This window comes from Petaurus breviceps, unplaced genomic scaffold (assembly GCF_028583685.1).
Source record: "Petaurus breviceps papuanus isolate PSGF00001 unplaced genomic scaffold, PetGlider_PUasm1.0 90591, whole genome shotgun sequence".
NCBI classification, from domain to species: domain Eukaryota; kingdom Metazoa; phylum Chordata; class Mammalia; order Diprotodontia; family Petauridae; genus Petaurus; species Petaurus breviceps.
The window spans coordinates 86,036-91,805 of NW_027187280.1; the positions used below are offsets into that span (position 1 = coordinate 86,036).

The 5,770-nt window shown below is 44.0% G+C and overlaps 1 pseudogene; it reads left to right on the top strand.

Annotated features, from left to right (window-relative positions):
• Positions 1-1,821: 1,821 nt before the first annotated feature.
• LOC138142468 (dehydrogenase/reductase SDR family member 11 pseudogene) lies at positions 1,822-4,066 on the top strand (annotated as a pseudogene).
• Positions 4,067-5,770: the final 1,704 nt, after the last annotated feature.

Consider the following 5,770-nt stretch of genomic DNA (forward strand, 5'->3'; position numbering starts at 1 on the left):
GTTCTGGATGCAGTCAGGAAGACCTGAATTCACATGTGGCCTCACACACTTGATGTGACCCTAGGCAAGTGATTTAAGATCTGCCTATCTCTGTTTTCTCATCTGTAAAATGGGAATATTGACAGCAGTTACTTCCCATAGTTGTTGTGAGAATAAGATGAATTAATATTTGTAATGAGCTTTGTAAATCCTTAATTACTACATAAATACTGTTTCTCCTTCTTCCCCATCTTCTTCTTCTTCATCTTCTCTCTTTCTCCCTCTCTCCCTCCTCTGTCCTTCTGTCTCTGTATCTGTATGTCCTTCTGCATGTCCCCCTCCCTCCCTCTCCCTTTCTCTCTCCACCCCTCTTTCTCTCTTACCACTTTTCATGAGATCAGTTATCATTTCTATGAATACTATTAAATCTATATATCCTACCATAGTCTCTGTCCTAAACTTCCATTATGCTTCAATTGCCTATTGACCATCTCCAGTTGGAAGTCCCATAGATATCTCAAATTTTTCATGCCCAGAACAGGACTTGATTTCTTTCTCCTCAAACCCTCCCCACTTCCTATTAAGGATACCACATTCTTCCAGCTCCCTAAATCCATAGCCTCAGAGTAAATCTTGGCTTTTCCCTTGCCCTTGCCCCATATATTCAATCAATTGCCAACAATTGCCAACACTACCTCCATAATATGATTGCACATCCATCCTCAAATCTACTCATATGACCACCACCCTGGCTCAAGCCCTCATCATTGCTCATCCAGATTACAATAGATTCCTAACTGGTCTTCTTGCATCCAATTTCTTCCCTTCTTCAATCCATTCTCCATATAGCTATGAAGTTGATATTCTTAAAGCACAGGTTGGACTATTCACTCCTTTGTCAAGTAATGCCTCACTTTTGCCTATAAAAGACAAATTCTTCTCTTTGGCTTTTAAAGCCCCTCTTAATCAGGCTCTAATCTGGACTTCCATGATTACTACACATGGTTCTCCTCCATGCACTTTCCATTCTAGCTAAACTGTGCTACTCAATGTTCCTGGCCCAGAGCATTCCATCTCCCATGTCCATAACTTTGTACAGCCCCTTTCCTGTCCCCAGAATGCACTTCCTCCTCACCTCCATCTAAAGAGATCCCTAGACTCCTTTAGCATAGATGCCATGTCCTACAGAAAGTCTGTCCTCATGGCTTCCAAGAAGCTAGCACTCTCCCCCCACAATCATTTTCTATTCCACAAGATATTTTGTATTGACACATTACTGGTTCTTCTTGAGCTCACAGTTCACTAACCCCTATACTTGTTTTCGTACAAATGACCAACTCTCGTTTCCTACTGTATCACTAATTCTAAGATGGAATGGTCATTTCCCAATGCCCTGCCCCCCTTCACGTTCCCATCATTTCTACTCCAGCAACAAGTTTCTCCTAGTTGGCCACAACAGGGTACAGAATGGTAGTACCCCTTGTCATTTCCTCCATTTTTGAAAGATGAAGTTAAAACCAAAGCAAACCCATAATTTATTAGCCAGTATACTTTTGTGATAAAGAAAACTACATCATGTCCAGACTTCATAATATCTAGCAGTACTTTCTAGGTATTTTCTGGCAGTATTATTTGTCCACAAGAATTAAGCAATGATCAAAAAGTTTGATGTCTTGGGAAATTTCTTGTGTCACCATGGATATTTGTTCCAAGAAGATATTAGTTTTGTGTTGTAAAGGTAAAATTGTCAAAAACAGCTGTCTCAATAGCCTTCAGTAGAGAGTCACCAGTTCCACCACCACTACTCATCTTTTAGACCTTGAGAATGTAGGTCTTTCTCATAATCCTCCCAAAGTTCAGCTACCCCTTTACGAGCTGAGATGCTCTGCTACTCTGTGCTCTTTGCCACCCTGATCATAGCTGGGTGCCTCTGTGGAGTGGCATGTCTTCTGCTCTCTACCACTACTCTCTTCTCAGCATCTCTGTTATGGCTCCTGCTCATTTTGAAACATCTCCAATGGGGCTACTATTGGTCTCTGCTACCATCTCCTGGCATTAAGCTGCTAAGTAGCAGCATTCCCCTTAAGAAGAAGCAGCTAGGTGGCTGGCTGGCGACCTACTGAGCGAGGGTCGGCGGGCATCTAAGGGAGCCCAGAGGTCGAGTCAGTCGCCGGGCCTGGGGAAGATGGAGTCCCTAAAGCCACAAGAGGAGGCGAGACTGTTGCTGGGGTTGGGGACCCGGGTCGGCGTGACTGGCTGCGTTCTGAAGGAATCCAGCACCCCCAGCATGGAGCGCCGGCAGGGCCGGCTGGTGCTGGTGACGGGTGCCTCCTGAGGCATCGGCGCGGCCGTGTCCCAGGCCCTGGTGCAGTGCGGGCTGAAGGTGGTGGGGTGCGCCCGCACCGTGAGTAACATTGAGAAACTGGCTGCTGAGTGTCAGAGTGCTGGCTACCCAGGGATTCTGGTCCCTTACAAATGTGATCTGTCTCAAGAGGAAGACATTCTGTCCATGTTCTCAGCTGTCCGAACTCAACACAAGGGTGTGGATATCTGCATCAACAATGCTGGCGTGACTCGGCCTGAGCCCCTACTCAGTGGCCACACTAGTGGTTGGAAAGATATGCTGAATGTGAAGGTGCTGGCTGTCAGTATCTGTATCCGGGAGCCACACTAGTCCATGAAGGAGAGAAGTGTGGATGATGGATACATTATCAACATCAACAGCATGTCAGGTCACCGGGTGGCAGCCCCGTCTGATGAGCATTTCTACAGTGCAACCAAGTTTGCTATCACGGCACTAACTGAGGGACTGCGGCAGGAGCTTCTAGAGGCCAATACTCACACCCGAGCCACATGCATCTCTCCTGGGGTAGTGGAGACAGGATTCGCCTTCAAACTTCATGACAACGACCCTGTGAAAGCAGCTGAGACCTATGAGCACATCAAGTGTCTCAAACCTGAGGATGTAGCTGAAGCCGTCATCTTTGTCCTCAGTACCCCACAACATGTCCAGATGGGAGACATCCAGATGAGGCCAGAAGAACAGGTGACATAGCATCTGGTTGGGAGCTGAGCCTGGGGCATGGACCCCTACTGCCTGGCTCCTAAACATGGATTGTAGATGTTAATTTTTAACCCCTGGACTCAATCTCCTTCTTCTGCCCCTAGGACTAAAAAAAAAAAAAACAAAACAACAAAAAACCCACCAATTTTTTTTTTTTTTTGTAATTTCACATTGTTTCATGTACAGATGTGATTTACAGATGAAAACTGGGTGGTGGGTGGTGGAGTGGTTCCTTTCTGTTTTACTTCTTAATTTGTTGTCCTTTACTCATTGTTTGGGGCTCACTGAGCTTTGTCCTTGTACTTTATCTCCCTTCCTCCTTGGGAAGGAGGCCAAGATCAGAAGCAGTACTACTAATGCCTCTTTTCACCCTGCCTCCTCCTCAGGGTCTAGGAGCAGGCCCTCCTCACCTGTTGCTCCAGGTGTCCTTTCTTTCCCTTTTCTCTATTCCCTTTCTTCCTGCTAATCTTCCTTCTTCTCTTTCCTCTGACCCTGGGCTCTGGAGGGATGATTCCACACTAGTCACAGCAGCAGGACAACATCAGGACCCTGTCTCCCAAGACGTTTTCACTTCTAGAATCAAAAGAGAAAAAAAAGAAGAAGGAAGAAGAAGAAGAAGCTGATAGTTCTTTAGTTGGGTAGCCCCAGGGACCATCTTCTGTGCACCAAAATGCAACCAGAAAATTAGTGAATCCCCTTGGCATTCTCAAATCTTTCATTTTTAAATCTAAATGTTCTTTGGACTTTCTCAGTCTAATACTCACCTGAGTAAGGGTCAGAAAATCCCTTTTAGTAGGGAAAATAATCCAACAGGAGCTCCATTTAGCAAAATTTCAAAAGAGCTGAATGAAGCTGACTATTTCTCAATGTTGTTCCCTCGGCCTTCCTCCCATCATGCCATTCATGTTCCATGTGAATCGCTGGGACTGAGGAGGGTGGAAAAAAACAAAAAAGGCAGGTGACCATTACATGATTTTTGTTTGATGTTCCCTGTCATCAGGGAAGGATTCTCTTCAGATCATATATATGTGTATGCATATATGTATGTACATGTGTGTATGTATTCCATGTTTCCCCAATAATAAGACCTATCCCGAAAATAAGCCCTCCCCTTACTGTGTAAGATTCCTCTAAAATAAGCCCTCCCCCGAAAATAAGCCCTATTGAGATTGCTACTGTAGTGAAGGCAATCCCCTGCGCTACACGCTACATTACGGTCCCCTCCCCCCCCGTGAAACGCACGCCGCACTCCGAGCTGCATCCAATCAGAGCTGCAGCAGTGAGCGCGTCATCCTGTTCTTTATTGAATTCATTATTGAATAAAGGTACATTTTTTTGTTCACATTTACCTGTTTATTAAAATTGCTGTCAATGTTCATTAAAATAAGCCCTCCCCTGAAAATAAGCCCTCTGGTGTTTTTCTGTCCAAAAAAATAATAAGACAGTGTCTTATTATCAGGGAAACACGGTATATATTTATACTGTTTTGTTTTCCCCAATTCCATGTAGAAACAATTTTGAACATTAACTTTTTTATAATTTTGAGTTCCAAATTCTTTCCCTCCCTCTTTTCTCCCTCCTTCTATGATATGGTAAACAAATTGATATAGGTTAATATATATATGCAATCATACAAAGCATATTTCCATATTAGTTGTGTCATAAAAGAAGACACAGACCAAAAAAAATAAAAAAATAAAGAAAATGAAAAATAGAATGCTTTGATATACATTGAATCATGAATTGAAAGGAGCTTTTGAGCAAAGAATGTTAGAAAAAGAATGTCAGGAAATAGAATGTCAGAGTTATTATGGAACTTAGAAATCATGTAGTCTAGTCCCCTCCCCCTATCCAATTTTAAAGAACATGAAATTCAGGGACCATTTTAAAGAAGAGGAAACTCAAGACCAGAAAAACTGGAATTGATTTGCCCAAGGACATACCAGAAGTTAGTGATTTGAACTAGACCAAATTCTTTTTTATTACTATGTTGTTTGTTGTATGAATGAATGAATGAATGATAAACACCCACTCTGCTTTTAGGTCTCCTCTGTTTTAAATTCCCACAGGAAGATATCAAATTAGTAGCAAACTTTGGACCAAACATCAGAACTCCAAATCCCCCCAACATTCACTTGGAGAAAGACAAGATGGAGGTCAACCAGACCATAAACCTGTCCCTGGGAGAACTAGGCCAATCTACCCCTGCCTTAGTTGGATGGGTGAGTGAGCATCCCCTCCCCTTGAAGCCCCATATCGCTGGAATGGTGGGTAGGGATGTGATAGGAAGAACACTAGATTTGTAGTAATAGGATCTTGAGTTTGAGTACTGACTCTGTGACTTAGGACTTGTAACTAACCTACTTCCCCTCTGTGGGCCTTCAGGCCAGATGTGGAGAACCTGCAGCCTCAAGGCCACATGTGGGCCTCGAGGTCCTCAAGTACAACCCTTCAGCCGAATCCAAACTTCACAGAACAAATCCCCTTAATAACAGGACCTGTTCTATAAAACTTGGACTCAGTCAAAAGGCTGTACCCAAGGACCTAGAAGGTGGCTTCAAGGCTGCAGGTTCCCTACCCCTGTTAGTCCTCCATGGAGAGGGAGATTTGGAATCTCTTATCTCTAAGCTCCCTTCAAGGTCTAAGTCCTGTGGTCACATGGCCAGGCAAGAGCATGAGCAGCCTGATTCCTAGAAGCATGTTTCCAGACTGAGAACCTCACCTCAG